Here is a 25644-nt window from a genome sequence, read left to right on the forward strand (position 1 = left end):
GCAAGATTATAAAAAAAAAAAAAAAACCTTTTTTTTCTTTATGCTTTTCTGTATTTTCCACATGTAAAAATATGTTACTAATTTTTAAAATACACATATTTGAAGCATCAGAGAACTCCCTCATTTCAGTCAGAATTCCTAAATAAGTCATTTGCTTTTCTATAATCGCTTTTTGTTACCACTATCCCATGTGTCTCTTATGCCAAGTTGTTCAAATATTCATGGGGTGAAATACAGAGGGGATAACTGGCCGTTTTGCGGTTCGGCGAGTACCCTGTTAGGGAGTCTGATGTAAAGGAATGAACATGAGACTTTTAATACCATGAGCTGTGCTGTGGGCAGATCTCAACTCACAGCAATCCTGTGCACAACCGAACAAACCATGGCCCAAACCTGCGCCAGCCTCACCATTGTTATGTTTGAAGCCATTGTTGGTGCCACTGTGTCACTCCATCTCATTGGGGATTTCTGAGACTGTAAATCTTTACGGGAGCAGACAGCCTCATCTTTCTTCCGTGGAGCAGATGGTCAGTTTGTTATTGTTAAGTGCCATTAAGTCGGTTCCAACTCATAGCAACCCTGTATAGGGTTTCCAAGGAGCATCTAGTGGGTTTCAGATACCAACCTTGTAGTTAGCAGTCAAGTGCTTATCCTACACCACCACACCAAGACTCTACTGGTCAGTTTAAGTTCATAAAATAAGACTTCAGGGTGTGGTAGCAGGGATGGCAGGAAGGAGGGGAAAACATGAGCACGTAAGGTTTATTTTGCTAATTGACAACTTTTCCTCTCCAAATAGGTGGGCACTCCCTGACCTGTCACAAGGTTGCTCCAGAAAGCTTTGGGGTCCATGTCTGAATGGATTACTGTAGCCTGCTCATTTCTCCCTTCGCCCAGTTCCCTGCATCCTAAGACTCGAAGCCAGCACAGGACCTGGAAAAATTACATGTAAGTGCTGACTGAGGATTCTTTTCCAAACTAATGTATTCTAAACATTGTCTTTGGCAATAAGATAAATAGCCTGATTGTGCACCAGTTACTTTCTTTTAAAGAGGTACCAGTTACAATTGGGGGCGGGGGGTATGACACATAAGTGTTTCCTTAACTGAGTGCTTGTTAAATGTACCATTCATCAGAATCACCTGGAGAACTTATTAAAGTATAAATTGCTGAAACCCACCCCACCCCCAATTTCTGATTCCAAGCCAAAAATTAGTTTTTCTAACAAGTTCCCAGGTAGTACTGCTGCAGTGGGCTCAGGAACCTATTTTAACTCAGGTGTGATCAGAAGGACAAATGATAAAGATAGAAAAGTGTAAACTATAGTATTAAATACCGGTCTATGGTATGTAATAAGGAGCTCTGGTAGCTTAGTGGTTACGAATTGGGCTGCAAACCACAAGGTCAGCAGTTCGAAACTACCAGCTGTACCACAGGAGAAAGATGAGGCTTTCTGCTCCCGTAAAGATTTACAGCCTCGGAAACCCTGTACAGGATCACTGTGAGTCAGAACTGACTTCACGGTACATAACCACCACCACCATAGTATGTAATGTGTTGACTAAATACATGGACTTGTAACTCAAAAAAGTAAGTTTAAAGGTCCGCTTAGCGCCTTTTCTGTTTGAAAATCCAGCCAAGAGCTGTTGTTCAGTGCCAGCTTTACTCCAGAGTTTCTAGTACCAGACATCCTTGGCCATTGGTTTTCAACAGGTGTAACGGGTAAACTGCAGTTCCAGTCTTTGGCAGGTAAGCTCATGATGCTTTTAGAGACACTCAAAAGAGAAAACCATTCTTCTCTGAGGTTGAAAAAATATAGTGTTCCCTTTCAAAGCGATTCATCATGATATTATCCCTCTCCTAATACACTTTAATGTGACTGGATATACAAAGGATATGTGAAGGGAGGCATGCCTATAATAAATAACCAAAGTCAGTGAGCCCAGGTTCTTGTGAGGTTTAAAGCTCTCAGGACTGAGATATTTTGAGGATCAACATATTATTGTGTTAGCTTTTGAGCAAGCCAATTACATACCTACTGAGGACAAGAACAATTTATTCCATATAATAGTAAAAAATAGAAGAGTCTGGCTAAGCAAATTCACACTTGGGTGCGTATGAGCCTACATACAAATTTACATATGTGCCTATGAATATATGCATTTTGTATATTTCTAAGCTCTCACTGTAAGAATTTGAAAGGTTTTTTTCTTTTGTTTTACTGAATTGCTTTGAGTGTGAAAATTTGAGCGATGCTGTCCAGCATGTTTGAGAAATTTCTGTGGATAAGCACTGTGACTTTGTAACATTGTACTTGAATATAGTAAATATTATCATTCAAAATAACACTTAGGACTTAACAATTCTTTTATAACTCTCTGAAATTGAGAATTTGTTGTTACTGTTAAGTGCGATTGAGTTGTTTTGACTCATAGCAACCCTGTCATAGGGTTTTCTGAGGAGCAGATGGTGAGTTTGAACTGCCACCTTTGCAGGTCAAACTGTCCTTTCATTCGAGTGCTTATCCTGTAGCACCACACCATTGAAAATAACCATTATTAATTAAAGCAGTTGTCACACAAATATGTAATGAAGAACTATATCTATTGCCTAACATTGACAGATCCAGAAATCCTAGAGAGCAATTTAAATTTGTATGTTTAACATAAAGATCACAGAATTAGAAAAATAAGACAGAGTGATAGGTGATGACGTAGTCCTACACTGGAATTAGCAGCCCTATCTTCTGGGGACTGCCCAAGGGATAGCAAGACTGATATTCTGGCTGACAGAGTTGTGAGTGTTTAATTAGCTATTATTAACCCACCCTCAAATGTACAAACGTCTCTGTCAAACACCACCTATTTATTCTGCACAGCATTTTTACCATAAAATGAAAAAAAGGCATCGGCTCAAACGCTCTTCCAACTTGAATGTTCTGTGAGTCTCCACATTTACATATCAGGGTTTCCTCTGTTGTTGTTGTTGTTAAGTGCCGTCGAGTTGGTTCCGACCCATAGCGACCCTGTACAGGGTTTCCAAGGGTGTAAATCCTTATGGGAGTAGAAAGCCTCATCTTTCTCCCGCAGAGCGGCTGGTAGTTTCGAACCGCTGACCTTAAGGGTCGCAGCCTGATTCGTAACCACTACGCTACCAGAGCTCCTTCCTTAATATCAGTCTTCCTTAGTTATCCATCTATAAGAAGTACCACAAATGGGTAGCTTTGACAAACAGAAACTGACTTTGTCACAGTCTAGGAGGCTAAGAGTCCAAATTCTGGACACTGGCTCTGGGGGAACATTCTCTGTCTGCTTTGGTGGAAGGTCCTTGTCTCTTTACAGCTTCTATTCCCAGGGGCCTTGGCAGTCATGTAGCATGTATCTTGTCCTCCTTTTGTACTTGCTTGTTTAGTCAGCTCTTTTAATATGACAAGAGATGGACTTGAAACACACATTACCCTAATATTGCCTCATTAACATAACAAAGAAACGCCATTCCCAAATGGGATTATAAAAACAAGCATGTTGTCTGTTCAATGCCATTCTAGCTCATGGTGATCTTGTATAGGGTTTCAGGAGATGTAAATCTCTATGGGACCAGAAAACTTCATCTTTCTCCCACAGAGTGATTGGTGGATCAAGATTTACAATGCAGATTTTTGGAGGACACACTGCAGTCAGAATACAGTCCAGTTTTTATCTATGGTCAGGGAGGGAAATTTCTGCTGTGACTCCTTGGGTGAATCAGGGCATCCCTCCAGAGGTAGATGGGTCTGCCCAGATCACCCTCTGTGCCCCTGGACAAAGCTTTCAGCCACAAGTGCCTAGAGGGTCTCTATAAAGCTGAATACCAGGGCTCACTTTCCTCCTAGAATGCTGTGCAAAATAACTTAATAGTAGTCCTGTGCAGTGCTTTAGGAGAAGCACTGACTGCTAACTATAAGGTCGACCACTCAAACCCACCAGGGTGGCTGAGTCGGAACTGACTCTACAGCACTTAACAGCAGAAACAACTTGGCAGAGATGCTATTATTGGTGACAGTGTCTTAAGAATAAATTTGCCAGTCACACCTCCATCAGCCCTAATACCATCCCTTTGGGCAACCCCCAGACAGTAGGAAGAGCAGGGGATCTGCAGAATGTTATATTTCAGCCTTAGGATTGGGTTTCCAATCAGGGTAAAGACATACAAGGGGCTTCAAAAGTTTGTGGAAAAATTCCATTGTCCTCTATTTTGTTGTGTTTTAGGGGTCTGCTTTTTCATTCTATGCCTCTAGAAAACTGACCTTGAAGAAGGATCAGGGAATTTTCATGTATCACAGTAGCCAGGCTGTCTTCAGTTCTTCCTACAATGCCTTCAGGTCCTGCTCCTAGACCTGACCAGGGATTGGAAGTCCCAAAGAATGGTCCCTAAGGAGCCATAGTGTCAAAAAGTTGAGAGACCAACTCTACTAAATTATTCCACTTTCTCCTTAAGACACTAATGTGATTGAGATACATGGATATAGATAAATGTTCTTGTTGGTTCCAACTCATAGCAACCCAATATAGGGTTTCCAAGGAGCAGCTGGTGGATTTGAGCTGCCGACCTTATGGTTAGCACTCCAGTGCATACCCTATAGTACCACACCAAGACTCCATAGATGCATATGTAAATTATGTATATGTGTTTGTGTGTATCTGTATATATAAGGAAAAGTTATAGCCGAAGTAAGAGGTAAAATTAAGGCATCCTAGTTAAAGTAATATATGTTGTTGTTAGGTGTCATTGAATTCGTTCCAACTCAGCAGCCTTAGGTAAAACGGAATAAAGCACTGCCCAATACAGCCATCCCTATATTTGAGCCCCTAGTAGCAGCCACTGTGTCAATTCATCTCATTGAGGATCTTCCTCTTTTTCACTAACTTTCAACTTTACCAAAGCATGATGTCTTTCTCTAGGGACCAGACTCTCCTGATAACATGCTCAAAGTACGTGAGATTAAGTCGCACCATTCTTGCTTCTAAGGAACACTCTGGTTGTACTTTTCCAACAGAGATTTGTTTGTTCTTCTGACACTCTATTTTATACTTAATATTCGTCACAAGTACCTTAATTCAAAGGCATCAATTCTTCAGTCTTCCTTATTTATTGTCCAGCTTTTCCATGCATATGAAGCCATTGAAAATACCATAACTTGGGTCCAACACATCGTAGCCTTCAAAATAACTTCTCTTTAGAATGTTAAGGAGATATTTTGCAACAGATTTGTCCAGTGCAATATATCCTTTGATTTCCTGACTTCTGCTTCCATGTATAATGATTGTGGATTCTATTAAAACTAAATCCTTGACAATTTAGATCTGATCTTCACTTATCATGATGATGCTTATGCTTACTGGTCCAGTTGTAAGGACTTTTGTTTTCTTTCTATTCAGGTGTAATCCATATTGAAAGCTATATATATAGTCTTTGATCTTCATCAGTAAGTGCTTTAAGTCCTCTTTGGTTTTTAGCAAGTAAAGTTATGTCATTTGTGTATTGCAAGTAGTTAATGAGTCTTCCTCCAATCCTGGTGCCACTTCATTTATACTGTACATTTTCTTGGATTATTTGCTCAGCATGCAGATTGAATAAATTTGTTCAAAGTATAAAAGTCTGACACACATCTTTCCTAATTTTAAAACACACTGTATCCCCTTTTTCATTCCAAACAACTGCCTCTTGATCTATGTACAGGTTCTGCATGAGCACAATTAAGTGTTCAGGAATTCCCATTCTTTGCAATGTTATCCATACATTTTTATGATCCACATACTCTAATGCTTTTGCATAGTCAATAAACACAGGTAAATATGGTGGCCCTGTTTTTAGCTAAGACTCGTCTGATATCCCATGTTCCATGTCCTCTTCTAAATCCGGCTTGAAATTCTATAAATTACCTGTGTACTGCTCTGGTAGCGTAGTGGTTACAAATCGGGCTGCGAACCTTAAGGTCAGCGGTTCGAAACTACCAGCTGCTCCGCGAGAGAAAGATCAGGCTTTCTACTCCCGTAAAGATTTACACCCTCGGAAACCCTGTACAGGGTCGCTATGGGTCGGAACTGACTCGTCGGCACTTAACAACAACAACAACAACTGCTGAAACTGTTTTTTAAATTATCTTCAGCAAAATGTTATTTGTGTGTGATGTTAATGATACTGTGTGATAATTTCTATGTTCTGTTGTATCACCTGTCTTTGGAATGGGCATGGATCTAGATCTTTTCCAGTCACTTGGCTAGATAGCTGTCTTCCAAATTTCTTGGCATAGACAAGTGAGCACCTTCAGCTGCATCCATTTGTTGAAATGCCTCTATTGCTTTTGTATGAAATCCTGGAGCCTTGTTTTAACCATTACCTTCAGTGCAGCATGGACTTCTTAAAGTAATATATATAGCTACAATCAACACTCACAGAAGTAGCAGTCAAAAAACCAAATGATGTATTATTGCGCTAGACAAATCTACTGCACAAGACCTCTTTAAAGTGTTCAAGAGCAAAGATATCAGCTTGAAGACTAAGGTGTGCCTGACACAAACCAGGTATTTTCACTTGCCTCATATGCATGTGAAAGTTGGACAATGAATAAGGAAGACTTAGAAGCATTGATGCATTTGAGTTATGGTGTTGGAGGAAAACATTGAAAGTACCAAAAGAACAAACAGGTCTGTGTTGGAAAAGGTACAGCCAAAATGCTCCACAAAAGCAAGGAATGCAAGACTTATCTCTCATACTTTGGACATGTTATCAGAAAGGACCAGTACCTAGAGAAAGACATTATGCTTGGTAAATGGAGGGTCAGCAAAAATGAGGAAGACCCCCAATAAGATGGGTTGACACTGTGACAGGGCTGAAGCAGGACCAGACAGTGTTTCCTTCTGTTGTGTATAGGGTTGCTATGAGTCAGAACCCACTTGACCAGCACCTGACAGCAACAATGTACATGAAGAGATGTAGTCTCTATCTGTTCACCTCCACTCTAGGCTTTCCATATTTCTTAGAAGTATGTTCTTTATGCTTTTCACTTAGTGTTGGAGACAGGACAAAGCAGTTGCAGTTTCTGAGACAGTTGCCATAGGTAGCTGCTGGAATATTTTTTTAAAAGGAATTAAACGCTTTTATAGAAAAGACATGGCAGGTCAGCAAGTCTATGAGGATACTACCATCGATGTCATCCTTGACCTCCATGGGTATCTTCTAGCACTATAAACTTGGGTAGTAACAACTTAAGTATAGAATCTAATCAAAGTAAAAGCCCTGTGAGTTCAAAGACCATAATTTTGGAGTGGGAACACTGAAACAGATTCTTCCCCACAGAAGACGAGCAAGCCAACAATTATCTGAACAAAATGGCATGAGGTAGAAAACTGTTCACTCTCGTGCTTCCTAAAAATTGAATGTGCCTGGTTTAGATCCTGAATACATGTCATGTGATACTATATCTACTTGGAACCTAACTAACCAAAATCCTGAGTTAACTAACTTATATATTGTAGTGGTTTTCACATTGGGCTGCTAACCACAAGGTCAGCAATTCATATCCACCAGCTTCTTCCTGGGAGAAAGATGAGGCTGCTCGCTCCCATAAGGATTTACAACTTTGGTAAACCCCATACAGGGTCGCTATGAGTCGTAACCAACTCGAGGGCACACCTCCACCACCTTACTTTCCCACCCCCATGTACCCCACACCCTTGCACACATCTAACCCTACCCCACACACATCCCACTTCCTTTTGTTCAGAGATGAAGGCTTAGAAAACAAGGTGTCTTTAGTTCTGTCAAAAAATCCATTGCTGTAGCATTGATTGCTACTCACCCTGGAGGGTATTTGTTGCTGATGACACTGCCCTGCTGAGTCACTGAGAAAGGTGAAATGGTTTATCATTAAAAACAGAAGAAGTTTTCAAAGATTTTCAACTAAAAGCTTTTAAACTGCCAGTTAGCCAGAAAATTAAAACAACAAAAATATCTTTTTACCCTCAAATAATCTATTCAATTGATATTTTGTTATACCTATTTTCATGCTTTGGAGTCCTGGTGTGACTCTGTCAGCTTAATGCGATGTACTGCAAGGTCAGTGGGTTGGCAGTTGAAGTTCACCAGCCATGCCTTGGAAACCCTATACAGAGTTGCTATGAGTCTGAGTCGGAACTGACTCAATGGCACTTAACAACAACTACAGCAACAGTCTGAATCATTGGCAGTGGTTTGGGAGTTGCTTTCTTTTTTTCTTTTCAGTTTTTGTTACTAGTGAAATAAGTCTCTAGCTGAGACATGATTTAAGCCAAGGGGTTCATATCACTCTCTTAAGGGCAGCCCATAAAACTGATCCTTCTGAGACTGTTGGCAACTGGAGCTTTGTTGCAACTGGAGGCTATACAGACGATGTGCCATGATGAGTGAAAAAATTTATTTTCTTCCACCAGAGCATGATTTGCAAATGTTTTACAGCAGGGTAGCAGTATTTTTAGAGTCCTTATAATACTTAACTAGAAGCTATAATCTATTATTGCCTCTAGCATATGTTTCTTGGCAGTTTGTACCTATTTCTGTCACCAGGTCAGATACTGTATCATGTGTTCATAATTATTAGAAAAAACAGAATCAGAAAATAATTGCTTTTCTACCAAAAGAGAAGTAGCTTTATTTTCCTTATTATAAAAGAGATGTATATTTATTCTATATAGTTTACAAAAGAACAGAAAAGCATAAGCAAAAAAGTAAATTACTTATAATCTAACTACCCAGACAAAATCCATCTGTTAACACATACTTTGGTTTATTTTCCCAGGCTTTTTTCAATGAACCAACTAATTTCAAATGATTATATCCTACCATTTGGTGGTACTTAGGAAAAATGATTTTAGATACCATTTTACATGGCACTGATCATCATGTTGCTGATTTTCCTGTTTTCAATTACGTTAATCACTTCTTGTGAGAACAGATACCTGTGTGGACTCACCAGCTCTAAAGTGGAAATTTCTATTCATCGGTATTTTCATTGCTACATTCCTTCAGTAAAAAGACTTACTCCAGATCCTAGTGGCTCTCTGAAGTCACGAAAGAAAGATTCCATTTTTGCGGATTGCAGTCAATGAGATGAAACATAATGTGTTTGAATTGTTGAATGGAAAACTACTCTACTCTGTAAACCTTGATGTAATTCATAATAAAAAGTTTAAAAAAAAAAAAAAAAAAGGTTCAATTATGTACAAGATGGTTTTATTTAAGTGAGCAGATTGTGCCCCAGTCATTTAAAATTAATAACCAAAAGTTTTTGACAGAAATAGAGATGGTTTACTAACCAGATTTCCCCATTCCTCATTCACAGTTCAAACCAGATGAATGCCAGTATACGTGTAATTTTATAATTGATGGTATCAAAGTTCAATTAAAATATATCCCTTCTAGTTCTGTGAACCAAAGCTTTTTCCCTCAACTTCACGTTCTGTTTAAAAATGTATTGTGAATTGAGTAAAGGTGTACAAAGCAGATGATCAGCTTTACATCCAATAAATCCCTACACTTTGTTTCATCTCAATGATTACAGTCCCCTCCATGGAACAGCAGTTATCCCACATTTCCCTGTGTTTCCTAGTTCCATTCCACCCTCCTTTCCACCCCTTTGAACCTTGTCCCCAGGCAAATGTTGCCCTTTTCATCTTTAATGGTGGACCACTTGCTGGTGAGCATACCTTAGTAGTATGTTCCCCCTATATACCTATCTACTGCTTGGTTGAAAATTGGGCCACGAGGGAGAGTTCCATTCCAGACCTGAAGCATGGCTGAGGGCCATAGTCTTGGGTTCCTTCAGTCTCTTTCAGACAGTAAGCCTGTTCTTGTTATAACTTTAAGTGTGTTGCACATTGTCTCCCACTCTATCCAGGACCTTCTGAGGTGGTTCCTTCCTAGCACCAATTTCACATTCATCATCCTCTTCCAAAAAAAGTTCTCCTCAGATTCCTTTGGTGTGGTGGTATAACTCCTTGGGTTGTGCTATCTCTGTGCTTCCGTTTGTGAAGCGCTTTGATTTTGGCTCTGGATGAACCCTAAACCTGAGCAAAGGAGATTGTTGCTGTTAAGTGCCATCAAGTCGGTTCCAACTCATAGTGACCCTGTAATGGGTTTCCGAGGAGCGGCTGGTAAATTTGAACCTCCGACCTTGCAGTTCGAATCAACCTTTTGGTTCAGTGCATTATCCTGTAGTGCCACAGAAAGATTAAAATAAAATGATTGTTACTGAGTTCATTTGAGAAATGCTGTAGCAATGCCATTCACAAACCCTAGGTGAATATAGTGGGAAATATTTCATAGAAGAGATTTGTGTGTGTGTGTGTTTGTTTAAAATTATCTGCATTTGTCATTAGTTATGTCTAGGTCTTAGCATCACCTATATGAGATTTTGAGTTCCTTGAAAGCAAGAGCTTCTCTCTGCATCCTTTCACATCTTTTGTGCCTTTTGTACATAAAGGAACTCACTATGTATTGGCTTGAGTTAATATTCTATAGCTCTTGAGTGACAGATCAGTGTGTTCAATTCAGGTAACTACAGTTTACCTTCTTCCTACAGCAGTTTTGTGATTGTGTCTAGCTCCACTGGATACAGGTGTGGGGAAGTGGTGTACAGTACTTTAATCTTCCCTTGAAGAAGGAGATGCTAATGTAGCTCCTGAGGATTTGGTTCTTGATCTTCAGTTTCCGTTTGACCGTCTTACTTCACTGAGTGACAGCGCTCGTTGTGCTGTTCAGTGATGGAATATGTCATTTTAGTCCAAGACTGCCCCTTGGACTGTTTGACATTGTATCTGAATTTCCCATTACAGTCACGGCCAACATTCATCATACAATTTCAAGAATACACTAAAAACTAGTTGCTTTGTAGTTGGCATTGAGATTAACTTTCTCTAACCTAAACCAGTGAAAACTAAAATACTCCTCACCACATAAAAGTTTTGCTTTCGCTGTGTTCAGACCCCTCCCACCTTGTCATATCAGTCATTTAGAGTCTGATTTGGGGGCGGTGTGGTTGTATCTCAGTGGTGTATGACCCACTTTTTTAAGGTACTTATTCACCCTTGTTTTTAAGTCAGAAGTTCTGACGGTAGTGGACTCTCATCCACAAAAGATTTTTTGATCCATCTCATCAGCACTACTTTAGTAACAGCTTTATCGAAGAAGGTGTTCGCACTGCAGGGCGTGTGTTAACTACCAGTGGATGACAGGACATTTCCTCTAGTTTCTGGATAATGAGCAAGCACACAGGTAAAGATGCATTTCTTAGAGTTGACTTGTTTTGTGTCTTAATGATTTTGTTGAGCTGATTTTTAAATATTAATAACTACCTGCGTATCTTTGCTGTTGTAGTTCACAGAGGACTCAGAGCAACGGGCATTTTAATTGGTACTCTGGGCCCTTCAGCAATTAACTTTTTATATAAAGTCTGAAGAGATAGTCATCAAAAATAGACTCTCTTGTCTGTGCCCTCAGCAAATATCATCTTCTTTTTTTTTCTTGTTTGCTCTTAAGGTGGTTGGTTGTCTCTAAATATCAGATGGTGCCATCAGTGATAGCCGCATGTAAGTTCATGCTTGGTAAGCTTTAGGCTGAGTGGTGGCAGAGTGTGGATAATGTAGACAAAGGGAGAAACGTGTAGACAGGGAGGGAGAGAGCCCGGGGCCACCGTACCTTGATTCTACTGTGTACTGAAAGCATTTTGGTCAAGTGCTATTAGCAGAATCATTCCTGACAGTCTACTCTGTTTTAAAACAAAAAAAAAGCTTTGTTTCTGATGATGCCACTTTTGTTCATTTGAAGAATGTTTAAAGCACTACCACTGTCCCTGAACAAAAGTGCTGTAGGTATCATCTTCCTGAACGTAAACTGAAAGTCTGTGGGTATATTTCTCTGCCAAAGGTCAGTTGATGTGTGGTCCGTGGCATGGCAATGTATTTGCCTGTACGCTGAATGGCATATCAGTGTGGAGTCTTTGAAAATGCCCATCAGTAAGTCAACTTTGTTTTTCCTGAAAGTCCTGATACAGAAAAGGAATGAAAGTACAAACAGTGACTGGAAAAAAGTCACACATTTTAGCCACTTGACATCCCATTTTAGGACGAACCTTGAGTTGGGTTTTTTTTTACATTTGTGAAGTTGTGCAGTAGGTGGAGCAGTGTGGGTGGCCCAGAAAAGGTAGCGGTTAGAATAAGATTTTCCATTTATTGCCCTTTGTGCTTGGCTAAAAATAAAATTCATACAAATCAGAATATGTAGTGCAAGCAGAATCACTCTGTTAATTCTGATGACTAGCCTGCCCACATCTTTGCATCTGTCTGGTAAGTGGTACACTGGGAAATAAATGTGTCTCTGTTTATGTAGCGAAAGGCAACCAGGTTTTTGTCCTGTTTGTCTCTGTGTGATGATATATCAGATTTCCTCCTTCTGAATCAGGAATGGCATAGCTCATACATAAACAAATTGGATTGATGGAAGAATGAAAGCTGAAGCAATGGAATTCTGGAATCTTCTTTAAAACGTAATTGTCCTGTTGGAAATGCTGTTTTACAACAGCTTTTGAACTCATTATATTAGAAAGTTGTTTCTTGTAAACTCATAGAATAGCAAGAAAGTGATTTTGTAGTGGTATTGCCAGAAATACTGGAAAACTTTCATTTGCATAGGAGTGGGGGTTGAGGGGTGGGATGGACAAGGATGAATGCATGCCTGCTCTGTAGTCAACCGAGTAAAAACTCCCCTTCATCTGGCTGTTGGGTCTGCTGCAACCACAGTAAGTGATAGCATATCAGTTTGTGGCTAGAAGAAACACCAAAGCAAGGTGGTGTCAGCCTTCACAGGGAAATGTGTGACTTCATGGCCTCAGCAATGGTACTGTCCCCATTCCACTAACTGAGTGGCTGTGGCATTTCCAAAGAATGAGACTATCTATGAGTGCTCTGAGCCTTTCAGTTTGATGTAATTGGTGAAATAGATGAATAAAGAGTGCAATCATTGCAGAAGTCTCTGGAAAATGAAGATTTCACATCCATTCCTCTTGGGCATTTCCAACCTTGACAGACAGGTGGTGCAGTGGTCAAAGCAAGATGAAGGTTGTAGAATGAGAAGGACTCGGGATCAAATCTTAGCTACGTGTTGACATTGATCAATTTACTTAACCTCTCTGAGGTGTGACTGTCTTTATTTGAAAATGGGAGAGAGAATAGTGCCTAATTCATAGAGTGGTTGTGAGGACTGAGTAAGATCATGAAACACAAAGTCAGCACTCAATAAAATAATGCTTACTTATGCTATTGAATCAAAAGAATGTGTTCGAGAACTTTAGGATATTTGGGGTTCAACTTCATGCTTTGAGCACAAATTCTGGAGTTAAATGAGCAAAAGAGGGTCATCCTTGACGAAGTGTTTCTCAATTGGCAAGATACAGGCATGCATACTGTGGTATGGTTGTCTATAGATTACTGATGCTTTCTGGGGTAGAAGGCATCAGTGTTGGTGTTGTTTCCTATTAAATTAGCACAATGTTGGTCTCTATTTCCCTTTTAACATTATCCCTGTATTGAGCATATTCCGTTATTTTTACTATCTCACTATGTTTTTTATTTAAACATGGATATTTAAGTTCTAACATCTGTGCATGTTAATTGTAGTACCTGCTGGTTATACATTATGAAAGAGAAAGAGAGCTAATGTTGTAATCAAGTGGGTTTAAAATATTTTAGGTGGGAATGGGCAAAACTTCAGGATAAATTAGCTTCCATGGTGGTGTAATTCCCTACAGAAAATATTGCATCTGTTACAGTTCTGGGCACTGATCAATTCTATAGATGACCAGATGCTAACAAGTTGAAAACAATTACTGCATATGCTGCTTTTTCTTTTCCTTTTTTTCACATTATGTTCTATTTAATGTAGTATATATGTCTGCCTTTCTAGGAGTCTTCTTTTTGCTTGAAAAAGCATTCATTATAAAGCAAAGGTATCGTATATTTCATAATATGAGGTCATAATTGTGTAATTTCTGGTTAACCTTTAGAATCCGATGCTAAGAGTTTCATCAGCCTCCTCTCTTTACCTTCCTGGGATGTGATTTCTTCATTTGTCAAATTAAAATCAGAAACTGTGACTACTTCTTTAGTCAACCTCACCTGGGACCTGACAAGAAGTGATCAATGATACTAATAACCTAAGGAATTAAACCATGGTGCAGATAGAGAGCAGTGATACCCTGGTATTATCAATTGATATATAGTGCTAGAATTTTTTCAGGGGGAGAAGGGGAAAGGAGGCAGTTTTTGTTTGGTTTTGGTTTTTTTTTTCGTATTTCATTTTATTGCAATGATTATAATCCCCTCCATGCATCATCAAATAACCAAAGGGTACACCACACAGGCCCGCCCCCCCTGCCACTCCATCTGTCCACATCATCGACTCTGTCGCCATCCCTGGTGTCACTGCCTCTCTGGGTAGGGTCCTGCTCTCTGTTCTTCTCGCTTGACGGTCCCAGGGACCTCCACTCCTGGGCTGCAAAATCAATCACTCTCCTCCTTTTGTCAAAAAGCATCTTCCTCTATATTTCCTACCCTCAGTCAGTCCTGATGGCAAGAATTCACTATTGTACCAAAAGAGTCTTGTCCCCATTTCCTTTCCACCAGCCCATTCCCAACAGATTGGAAATCATTCAGTGGAGGTTCTACCTACCCCTGCCCTGTCTGGAACTAAGTCTCCCTCTTAAAAGCTAATAAGCCAGTCACTGCTTGTCTTTATAGTCCCACCCCCCATTTTGGGTACCGAATGTCTAAGTTGCCCATCCCTGTCAACCCTGTGTACCAAGAGGGTGGGAGTGATCCTCACTGTAAAGATTTGTTCCCTTTTTTGAGCTACTACATCCATGTTGTTGTGAAGTGCCGTCGAGTCGATTCTGACCCATAGCGACCCTGTATAGGGTTTCCAAGGAGCAGCTGGTGAGCTTGAACCACTGACGTTGTAGTTCAAGCGACTTTGCAGTCTGACGCATTAGCCCACAGCGCCACACCAGGACTCCACTACATCCGTAAGTATAGGTAAAGTTCATCAAATTGTAGCAGGTTACTCTTTTTTTTTTTTTTCCTTCCCATCTTCTTTCTTTTTCTTGTCGAGTTCTGGTCATCCAGCCATCAAAGCCAGGTCAAATGGGTACTATCTGCAAGTATGGATGTTCTTGTGCATCTCTCCTCACTTCATATCAGCTGGATGCTTCACTCTCCGCTCTAGTCCTCTGTGGCCATGTCACTGCCTCTGGGCCCAGGAATCCCCAGGTCTTGCCATACTGCTGGCCATCCAGGTCTCCACCCAGGTTCACAGGGGTGTCTATTGAATGTGGTCGGGCTTAACTCGCAACTTCATTGTTGTTTTTTGCCCCTCTTCTCCTCATCGGTGACCAACGTGGTCACCAGCCAGAGCACATGCCTGCTCATGTATTCCCCTTGAGTCTCAGTCTTGAAAGGGGGTTTGCCCTGAAGGGTCCCAACCACTTGCCTTGATGGCTCCCGGGCTAACAGCTTACGTGTTCTTGTAGTAATCAACCAGACTGCTGTTACTATTTCAGATTTTTACTGCTGGTCTTTCTTTCACGGAGTATCCTCTGTTCTTCTAGCCGCTCCAGGCTGGTCTATGTGTTCTCTCCAGTGGAAATTTCCTACCTCAGTACATTCTGGATGGAGTTCTGGATTCTACCTATGGTCTTGTGCAATGTAAAGGCTCCACAGGAAGCCTCTTTCACTAGGCAACTTCTAGCCCCCTTTAAGGTATTCCAATCAGTTATAGGCTGAAGATGGACTTACAAGCTTTCTGTAGAGATGATTCTGGTTATTCCTTCCTCCCTACCCCCTTCAAGTGTCTATTTTACAATGGTATGCAAGGGAAACCAAGATTCAAAAGACAGCCAAGCATCTTAACATTATTCCCCTCTTTTACCCCTTCAAACTATGCCTCAACCCCTGTATCTCAGAGCCTTGTTGTTCCAAGGTTGTACATACATCCTCATTTACCTCTGTCCCACTTAGCCCATGCGAACCTGCCTAACTGCCTTGTTCTTCCATTCGCCTCCCCCTTCTTGTGTATTGCCCCCTCTCCCAACTGTCCACTCCCCACCCAAGCTATCCTGTGTCTATTCCTTACCCTATGCTCTATCTTCCCTTCCCTCCCTCCCCTCCTCTCATCCCATACATCCTGGTGATCAGCAAATATATATATAATTTTTCCCCCTTTTAGTGTGGGCTCTTTTTCTTACTCTTACAATAATGGTTCTATGCAGAATTTCTCCTTTTGTGACTGATTAATTTCACTCAACATAATGTCCTCAAGGTTCATCCATGTTATGTGGTGGCTTGCAGCTTCCTTGTTCTTCAAGGTAGCATAGTATTCCATGGAGTGTATATGTACCACAGTTTGTTTATCCATTCTTCTGTTGATGGGCACTTAGGCTGTCTCCATCTTTTTGCCATTGTAAATAGTGCTATGAACATTGGTGTGCATATATCTACTCGTGTTATGGCTCGTATTTCTTGTGGGTAAATACCAAGTAGAGGAATTGCTGGATCATAAGGTATTTCTATTTCCAGCCTTCTGAGGAAACGCCATATTGCTTTCCAGAGTGGTTGGACCATTTCCCAAATCCACCAACAATGTAGGAGGGTCCCAGTCTCTTCGCATCCTCGCCAGCATTTATGGCCCTCTGCTTTTTTGATCTTTGCTGTTATTGCTGGTGTGAAATGATACCTCATTGTTGTTCTGATTTGCATCTCTCTAATGACTAGTGATCATAAACATTTCTTCATGTTTGTTGGCTGCCCGGATCTCTTCTTTGGTGAAGTGTCTGTTCTTGTTTTTTAAAATGTTTTTTAAACATTTTTTAGATGCCTCCTAATTTCCTTTTTCATGGTCTGTTGTACCATTTCAGCCACTAACATGAATCCTGGCTGGAAAAGTGTACCATTGGGCTTTCAGTTTTTCATGTGACATGTCTCTCAGGTTGGGGACATGTCTCAGGTCATCTATGCCCTGAGATTGGTCTTTTATTAAAAGGTTCCCAGGTTCTTCCAGTGGATGATCCTGACAGGGCTGCTGCTGCTATTTTTTCCCTGCTGAGTGAAATGGCAGAATGCGGATCAGGCAGAGCAAATCATTCTAGGTAATTTACAAAGTTCCTGGAATTGCAGACAGTGCAAGCCCTTCCCTCCACCACCACCATTCACGCAATACCACCACACACACACATTCTGTGTCTCTAGCTCCCCATTCTCTTTGCCTACCGTATTGCACTTTCCCACAGACTGAAGTTTCTGTTAAAAAAAATAAAAGGAAAACTCAAAAGTGCAAGAGGTGATAAATTAGACTCTGGCTTTGCTTCCCGCCCACACCTCCATAAGGAATGACAAGAGATTCTGAAATGCATCCATTGACACTCCGTGTGCGTCTTCCTGCGTAACAGTCAGTCTTATCCTTCATGTGCAATTGGAGGGGACTGGCCGGATGAGTTCATCATTCCTTTGGTTGAATAATGTAAAGTATTTGCAATGGAGATTTCCTCTAATGATGTATTTTAAGTGCATGTCCACATTGCTGGTTTAATGCACTCAGTCATGGAATGCTTTTGAGTTTATTGCTAATGGATGAATCCCTGAGAACATCAGAATTTTCAATACAATTGACATTTGGAGTGAGAAATAGAAATCTAATGAGAGCATTTCAAGTTTGTAATTAGGGCTGACTGTAGTAAATTTGTACACGCACGCCAAAGAAGGGCACAACAGAAGGTGAAATTGCACGCTCTTCTCTGAATGAGGGATGAAGGCTGATGTATCATTGTCAGGCCACGACAGTACACGGTGCCCAGGGAATTCCACTCCACTAAATTACATTACTTACCCAGACCTGAAGGCATTGTATTGGGATGAGAGGAGGGAAGAGAAGGCTGTCGGCACCAAGCAGAAGAGATTATAATACAACTGGCTGCAGGCTTGGAAGCCACTGGTTTTCATTATACCCAGCTTTTTTAGTATTCTCCTTTATTAATTAATTTATAGAAGTTACAATGTGTACCTGTGAAAGCACATGACATCTATGAGGGAACAGGCTGCAATTGACCATAAGGGAATAAATGTATGTTGGCTTCTGTAAATTGATGAGTGTTGCCTTCTTCTTCATGTTCTTTGTATCTGTAGATGATGTATGTTCTTTCAAACCCTGTCTTGATAAGAACATGTTCCTGTAATCTTGCCCTATCACTTGTTTCTACTGCCATCCTTAGGGATACGTTTGTTCCCTTAGGGGGGATACATTTCATTTTCTGAAAGAACTCAAAGTTAAGAACAGGGTAGCAAGTAGAAACTTTTGGTTCAGTTCTCTGTAAGATAGATTAAAAGGATATTGTTAGTGAATGATACTAAAATAGCATGTCCATGTAAAAGGCATCATGTAGAATGTCTTAGTGCGTTATGTGATCCTCAGAATGAAAAGGTTGTGCGTATAGATTTGGCTTTCTTTCCTAAGCATTACGGAAAGTCAGGGACTCACAGCTATATAGAAGATGTGTCTTTCCCTAAATAAACTGACTAAAACAATTTTTTTTCCCTTTTGTATTACATTAATTCAGATTGTTGTTGTTAAATGCCATCAAGTCAGTTCCAACTCATGGCGACCCTGAAACCCTAGAGTGTCCTAGGCTATAAATCTTTACAGGAGTAAAAACCCTCATCTTTTTCCCTCAGGGTGGCTGGTGGGCTTGATCCGTTGACCTTGTGGGTCACAGTCCGGTATTTATCCAACAGAGTCACTGCATTCTGTATCTTTCACAACGGGGTTTCAAAAAGTTCATGGGGAAAATGGCATTTAAAAAGATAATGGAATTTTCCCATGAACTTTTTGAAGCCCCCTCCTATTTTCCTTTCATCTTGATGTCAGTTGGGAAATGATATGTTGTTTGCCACGTGCAACATGTTTCTTTTTCTTGGCCTCTGTGAACTTTTGGTGTGGCGCTGTAAGATAAGCACTGGACTGCAAACCACAAGGTCAGCAGTTCAAACCCACCAGCTAGCTGCTCCTGGGAAAACCCTGTATAGGGTTACTATGAGTGAAAACTGATTCGACATCACTTTAGCAGATCACTATGCTAACCTCATCTTTGTGTTTTTCTGAACTGAATCCTACTGTAAGGAAATAAATGCCATCTGGAGTCCTGGTGTGGCACTAAAGGGTAAGCGCTGAAGTGCTCACCACAAGGTCAGCGGTTCAAATCCACCAGTCGCTCCTTGGAAACCCTATACGGGTTGACTGACTGGGCAGCGGTTAACCACAACAAAGTGGCTCTTGTTTGGAACAGGGCTTCAGACTGTTGCTTTCTAGTTAGAATCTATGCTGAGAGTTTCCCTTTCTACCACAGATATACTGAATCTGGATCTACATTTTAAACAAGAGTCTATATGTTTATCTTATGAAGTGTTTATATAGGAGTCACCTGGAGAGCTTGTTAAGGTGTAAATTTTGATTCTTATATATGGAGTAGAAGTGAAATGCTCAAAAGGTGGTCAAACCAGAATGGAGAGGTTCAGAGCCCTGGTTTAGAGCCTCTTTGTCCATTCTGTAGTAGTTCCTTTGTCCCGACCTCCCTACCAGTGTCTGACTGTAGTCTCTTCCTTTTCTTACATGCAGATTGGAAAGGGAGAAAGACAGAGCTCCTGAGGAGAAACAGGTCTATGGACAATTGTGAATTCTCATTCAGGAGCTATTCATAGTTCTGAGAAATAGCATGAACTTGGGCTTTGGGTCCTATTGAATCCCCATGAATGAGCCTGCCATCACAACCACCCCTTTACCTGTTTTCCAAAAGGCTACTGGGAATTTTTCCCCCTAATATTCTGAATGGAGTAAGTCTCTTTCAAATAAAATACATCTTGAGGGAATTAGGTTTTGTTGCAGCAGCCTGCCTTTTTAATAGTTTACAGGATCATTCTTAATTGTCCCATTAAGTGCTTCTATTTGGCATTACCTTAAAGTCTGCTGTGTGTAGAAGAAACTTTTATTTAGACCTTGATTTACTTGTCAGAAGTCAACCCATTAACATGAGCACTGCACTTACATGATCATTATGGTGTTTCCAAACTGACAACCGCTGCCACACATGCCACGTTCTCCAAGTTCCCAGTGCTGCAGAGAGACAGAGACTTTTGTTCTGACTTGATGAGGGGAAAAAAATGCAAACAACACCAGCCCTACCACCAGAGATCCTATAAAGACATGTTCAAATGAACAATAAGGTCGTTTGTTCACATATGACATAAGGATATAAGAATTCAAACAATAAGACCTCTTGTGAAGTATGGCAAAATGTGCACCACAAACGTTGTGAAGTTCCCTGTCTTGTGGAAGACAGTTCTTACATGGGCTTCAAAAACCCCATTACCTTATAAACCACCCTTTAAAAAAAGAAAAGAAAATCACTTGTCTCGTTATAACATTAAAGCAATTTTAGATCTAAGGAAAGCTAAAGTGCATTCACTTCTGTGAAGTGCTCTGGCACTATAATTTAGACATATATCCCACTCTGTTAGGAAATGCAGTACCTCTGCCCTCCTTCACCTGAAATGGGAAACCCACTGATCTGTCAAGACCCTTCTTTCTTTGATTTTTTTTTTTTTTTTCCAAAATGAAAACATTTTTTTTTTTTAAATCACTTAATTCAAAATGTAGTTTTAGGGCTTGGTAACTTCTAATTGTTCTGACATTGGTAGCACATACAGATGGAATAATCTTGGCTTTGAAGGGAAGTCTTAATTGAATTAAATTTGAACCTTATCCTTTTTTGCTTTTTCTGCCAGTAGGTTATGGCAGAAAAAAAGCAGAACTGTCCTTGTCAGTTTGGGTCAGGATCTCTGGAAACATCCCCAAATTGTTCCTATTTTACTGATTTTGATGTTCGCAATGTGACCTTTCAGGGAGACTAAGCAGGGCAAACCCACATGTTTGTTAACTGCGCAAAGGTACTCCATTGTGCTGACTTTGTATTAAATGCTAGAGATGTTCCAGCATTTGCAGATGGATGTATATACAGCTTCCTTGCAGAATCCTCTTAATTGAAGAAATGTTTCATCTCTATCTCTGTTGACAGAAAAGATTGCCTACTGATAATTGCTTTGCTTAAGTGTCTGATAATATGCCAGGAATGAGAGCATTCTGTGTTAGGTCATCTTTAATTATGCATGTACCACCTGTCAGCTCTAAATCAGTACCAGATTTAGATTCTTGTGGAGTCACTTTGGGGAGGGAAGCTGGGGTGATCCCTTTTAGAAACAACAAAAATAGACGATAGTAAACATGACTTGTAACCTGCAGCTTTTTCAGGAGCCTTGTCTCCATTGTTCTGGAGCGGCAACAAGCCATGGGTACCGCGCAAAGTGTTTGAAATCTCGCCCTAGCTACCTCAAGTGAAGACACATTACTGCGAGAGAGGATGGTAGTCCCATCTGTTGCATTTCCTTTTGCTCCTTCTCATCGTTGTAAATGAGCCAGTGAAAGCTCAGAAACGTTTTTTATAAGCTATGTGAGGACAGGAAATATGTTAACGATGGTTAGATTTCATACATTTCAGGGATTTTTTTCTTCAGTAGTTGGTTGGCTTTTTTTAGAAGGACAAATGTGGGTTGGAAATAATACTTGTTACCCTCTGTCAGCTTTGAGTAGTTTTATTCTCACTTTTCAGGCTTGTTGGGGACTTTCTGGTGGGGTGTTTAGAGTTCTTTACTGAAGGTTCTGTTTTCTCGTCTTCTATCCTTTGATTGCATGGATTTGTGAAAGGTGTGTCTATTCACCTGTAAGAGGTTTAAGGGAAGCCTTGAGTGATTGTGCACTTTTTCCATAGGCAGACAACAGACAGAAGGAAATAGCAGGTGTTTGGGTTATCACGTGGGAGTTTCTCGGACTTTGCGTGCAAGGGTGAGGCTCCTAGTCTGTCTGCTCTCCAGCTTGAGAAAACCTGTCTCAATAATAGTAACCTTAGAATCAAGGATTTGGAATTCCTAAAACACTTTCTTTCAAACACTGCTGCCTACAGGCATTGAAGGAAAAAGAAAACAGGTCAGCTGATGAAGTTACTAAAGGAGTCCTATGTGATCCCACCACTGCACTGTGGTCCATCTCATGACTGCCTGTTGTATTTCTACCCCAGTCAGACAGTCCACTGAGGTAGAGGTACAATCTGAAAAGAGCTATTGTTGTTAGGTGTAGTTGATTCAGTTCTGACCCATAGCAACGCTATGCACAAAAGAACAAAACACTTCCCAGTCTGTCACCATCCTCACAATCGTTATGTTTGAGCCCATTTTTGCTGCCACTGTGTCATTTCATTTTATTGGGAGTCTTCCTCTTTTCCACTGACCCCACTTTACCAAGCATGATGTCCTTCTGTAGGGACTGATCCCTCCTGACAATATGCCCAAAGTACGAGAGCTAAAATCGCAGTGTCCTCGCTTCTAAGAAGCAGTTCTGGCTATACTTCTTCCAAGACAGATTTGTTTCTTCTTCTGACAGCCCACAGTGCTTCCAGTATTCTTCGCCAACAGCATAATTCAAGTGCATCGATTCTTCTACAGTCTTCTTTATTCATTGTCCAACTTTCACATGCTTAAAAAGTGATCAAACATACGATGGCTTGGGTCAGGCTCACCTTAGTCCTCAAAGTCCTGAAAATAGTAGTGGGTTCAAAAATGATTAAGATAATCATGCTAGTATGTGACTGTTCAATACTCATTTAATACCTAAACAGGTGTTACATGCTCAACTTCCAACTCTGTACAAAATAGACTTTGTAAAGCAGGAAAACATTCTATATCCCAATCCTTATCTGAAAAGAACAGTAGAAAGTGAATCTATGCCAGAGATAAGCTAAAGAAAGGAATTAAAAATAGGATAAATGCAAAAGAAAAAGTAGTACTCCCATGTTCTTGCGTATCAGTTTGGGTTTGAAAAACCTTTTCCAGCTAACTTGAAAGCGCTTCCACTCTCTCCACCAGGTGTTTTAGTTGGAGTTGAAGCATCATTTTCTCCAAGAACTTATCTTTTATCCTTTCAGGTCAAATTAGTTGCCCCTCCTTTATGATCCCGTAATACAGTGTCTACTGCTTTCACAGCACTGGTAGTGGTTATGTGCTGTCTAGTTTATTCCAATTCAGTGAGCCCATACAGAGTTTCCGAGGTTGTAAATCTTTACAGGAGCAGAAAGCCTCATCGTTGTCCAATGAAGTGACTGGTAGATTCAAACTGCTGACCTTATGGTTAGCAGCCCAACTTATTATCCACTACACTACCAGGGCTCCGTCTTCACAGCACTAACCTTTGTGAACTTCAAGAGTTTGCTGACTTATCTTTCCCCCCCATTAAGTGGTTGCTGAATAAGCTAATGTTATCCTAACCAGGCAATATTTCATTCTGTTGTGCATAGGGTCACTCTGAGTTGAAACTGACTCAACAGTACCTAACAACAACATCATAACTATGACAGTAGAGGCCCTGTGTCCAGAGAAAGAGCAGGAGTGCTTTCATTGGGCACTGCAGGTCACATAAGAGTTCTGTAATCCATTTTTGATAGTACATTTAATAAAGGGAATAGACAAACTTTAGTGCTTCAAGAAAAGGGCATAAAGAATGAAGAGGCTATAATAAGTGTGTCTTATAACTCGTAGGTGAAGGAACTGAGGAGGTTTAGGCTGGAGAAGAGAAAAGGAAGAGGAGACACATCACTGTATTTCTGTATCTAAAAGACTTTGTTATTCCAGAAAAGGCAGAACCAAAAGATAGGGGTTATAGGGGAAAAGATTTGGGGTCAGAACAAGAACTTTCTTGTACATAGAACTAGCCCACAGTGGAATCAGTGGCCTCATCTAGTAACAATGAAGGCCCTGTTAGCAGAATGAGAATACTCATCTGTTTGGGAACTGTGATAGACAGATTGCTGTGCTGTGTGGGAATACAAACTAGAAAACCCCAATGTCATTTTAAGGCTCAGATCACATTCCATGTAGAGTCACAGTTGGGCTGACCGTCAGTCTCCCGACCAGACCAGTTTCACCCTCCATTGAGTAACTTAGCTGGTCTGGTATTCAGCACTGATCTGGCCATCAGTAACAGGATGACATTAGGATTGGGGTGGAGGGAAGGGTACCAGCCACTTCCTCAAGGAGCTTGTAGTAAAAGAGAAGGAGCCCTGGATCAAATTCCAGTCCACAGGCCTCCTGGCCCCATGCTAGCTGTGTGGTGAATGGTTCCCTCAAAGCCTCCATTTCTTGCCATGCACCATGGGAATTATACATTGTTCTTTTCGTAGAGTTGCCAAGAGGCTTAAGTATGATAAAAGAGTGCCTTGTAGTTAGTACTGCTGCCCAGCAGTGAGTGCTTAGACAGAGCCCTAGCACCACCTCTGCAGTCAGTTTTGTCACCTGTCCAATGGATATAATTTCCTTCCTTGCAGGGTTGCTGTGATGAGGAAATAGCATGTCGCATATGAAAGCACCTAGTTCAGGGTAACTGTTCATGACTGTTAGCCTTATGTCACCCTCTAGAGCTGAGGAAGAATATAGAAAGTGTCCTCTCTTAGCCACCTCTGTGGTGAAGTCCTGGAAAGTATCCCTTTACACACACACACACACACACCCAGACCTGGACAGATTTTCACATCCCTGCCCTTTGCTGTCAGCTTTGCCATCAGCTCTGCTGCACTGGAGCCTTCGTCTCAGGCTTTTCTCTCTTCCTTTTCTTCTTCCATCCTTGTCTGTGCCATCTCCTCCTAATTTTTGTTTCTTCTTTTTCTCCAACTAATTTCACTACCTTCTTTTCTGTATAAGTACACATTTTTCAATAAAATCTTCAGTCATTTTTTTGTTGTCATTCATAAACAAGAGATCTCATACAGTTTTGGGTGGAAGAAGGGAAGGACAATGAGTCCTTTTTCATTTTCCTCTGAATTTGTTTAAAGTTCTTTTCTTTTTTTTTTAATCTTAACATTTTCCTGTTCTCTCATCCCTTGGGCTTGGAGTCATTAACTTGCCAGACACACAGCAACTGATTGTCTTTATGACGTTGCTGGAGTTAGGAGAGTGCCATTCACTGAGAACTTAACCCATATATTAACTCAGACATAGCAAATTGCTAAATGCGTGCCTTTAAATAAAGAGCTTCAGAATGCCAATTTGATTCTCTTGTTCACATCCTCTTCCATTGAAAGGGGGCTGCTGAAACAGAAAAAAGCAATGGGCAGGGGAGGAGAAGTTTCAACCACATTACTGAGTCAGAAATTGGAATACTGCCATCCAGCTTCAGACATTTCATCCTTCCATCCACCCACCACATGTTTAGGAAACAGGCCCTTATCTAAAGCCCAATGTAAGATCCTGGGATCGGCACTAAATGAAGTGAATGATAGGATCCCTGCCCTCAGACTTTCTCCATCTTGTTCTGCTATTTGAGCAGCAAGATCTGAAGGTCATTCATCTGTGTTTCTAGCTATCATTGCAGATTGAGTTCAGTATGCATATAGGAATAACAACGGAAGCAGAGTAATGTTGCTGTTGTTCAGTG

At 40.7% G+C, this 25644-nt stretch overlaps 1 protein-coding gene across 1 annotated transcript in view; it reads left to right on the forward strand.

The window, feature by feature from the left end:
• The first annotated feature begins 797 nt into the window (after positions 1-797).
• BACH2 (BTB and CNC homology 1, basic leucine zipper transcription factor 2) overlaps positions 798-25644 on the forward strand; it is a 212371-nt gene continuing 187524 nt past the window's right edge. The window contains exon 1 of the mRNA XM_006870611.1: positions 798-948. The gene's annotated coding sequence lies outside the window, so the exon portion shown is untranslated. The remainder of the gene's footprint in view (positions 949-25644) is intronic.

Source organism: Chrysochloris asiatica, unplaced genomic scaffold (genome assembly GCF_000296735.1).
Source record: "Chrysochloris asiatica unplaced genomic scaffold, ChrAsi1.0 scaffold00146, whole genome shotgun sequence".
NCBI lineage: Eukaryota > Metazoa > Chordata > Mammalia > Afrosoricida > Chrysochloridae > Chrysochloris > Chrysochloris asiatica.